The sequence below is a fragment of the Rhinopithecus bieti genome, unplaced genomic scaffold (genome assembly GCF_001698545.2).
Source record: "Rhinopithecus bieti isolate Rb0 unplaced genomic scaffold, ASM169854v2 scaffold_4514, whole genome shotgun sequence".
Classification (NCBI taxonomy): Eukaryota; Metazoa; Chordata; class Mammalia; order Primates; family Cercopithecidae; genus Rhinopithecus; species Rhinopithecus bieti.
Window position 1 is genome coordinate 101,385 of NW_016804396.1, and position 1,287 is coordinate 102,671.

The following is a 1,287-nucleotide window of genomic DNA, read 5'->3' on the forward strand; positions in this document are numbered from 1 at the left end:
AGACAACTAAAAAACTGAGATGATTTCTGTAGCCATGTCCTTGACAGAATAGAAAGTGGAGCAAGAAAAACACTTTGAGTTGCAGTTTTCTTTATTTTTTTTTTTTACCGTGTACTTTTGCATTATTAAAGTAAAATTATTCTATAGCAAATCACATACAAGGAACTTCTTGTGTAATTATTAACATTTACTTTCTAAAACTCAAAATTCATAGATTCAGCATTGTGAGACCAGGCTTGCTTATTCTAACAAATGGAAGATGCCCCTCTTGACACTCACAACGTGGCAACAATAAAATAAGGTTTAATTTTAATTGTGTTGCATCATAAAAGAGAGAGAGAGTTAAACATGTATAGACTTGTAAATATTTTTCCAATTTTTTGACATCTTAAATAATTTTACAAATATATCAATTTAATTCACTAATATAAGTTTTGTTGTTTTTTTTCCCCCAAAGAATATACCTATAGTAATCCTCTCCCAGAAAGGAACATTTAAAAGGAGTTCCTTGAACGTATTGAATCTTTTTTTTTCTTTGACAAGACCACTTTAACTTGCAGAGAGGCATGATGAGTAGTGGTTATCAGCCTAGGTTGGTGCCATATTGCGGGTTTGAAACCATTCCACCTCTTAACAACAGTGAGACCATGGACAAATTTCTTAATCTCTCTGTGCTTCATTCTTTCCATATGCAAGATGGGGATAAAAATACTACCTATAGGTTCTATAATAGAGTTGTTATAAAAATAAAAAGAATTAGACAAAATATACCTAGAAAACTGATGAACAAGTTATTACTACGACTACTAATCATTATTATTAGCTTTATCAATCAAGTGGTATGACAGAGTGACCATTCTCCTGAAATCATAGGACTCAACAGTATAAATAAAGGAAATCCAGAGACAAACAGAAAGAAATCTAATATATTATTAGAATTAATGAATAAAGACAATTTAGAGAAGGAATTTCATAAATCTTTGAGTGTCATTAAACATAAGGAATAATCACAAAGGGGCCAAAAGACCAATTAGGTTAGTATGTGACATTGGATGACTCTTTGGGAGAGACAAGCACACTTGTTTATTCCCAGCTTTCTCTTTGAGGTACTAGTAATTGACAATTATATTTTGCACATATTGAATTCAGTATGTAAAAAAACCTTCTTGTGTTTGGCTTCAAATTGGCTTCTCCAATACCCATAATCTTTATAATTTAGTAGCACTATTTAATTAATGTTATTCCTTTGGAGACCTCCATTTTCTATTCTCTGTTTCTATTTCTTTT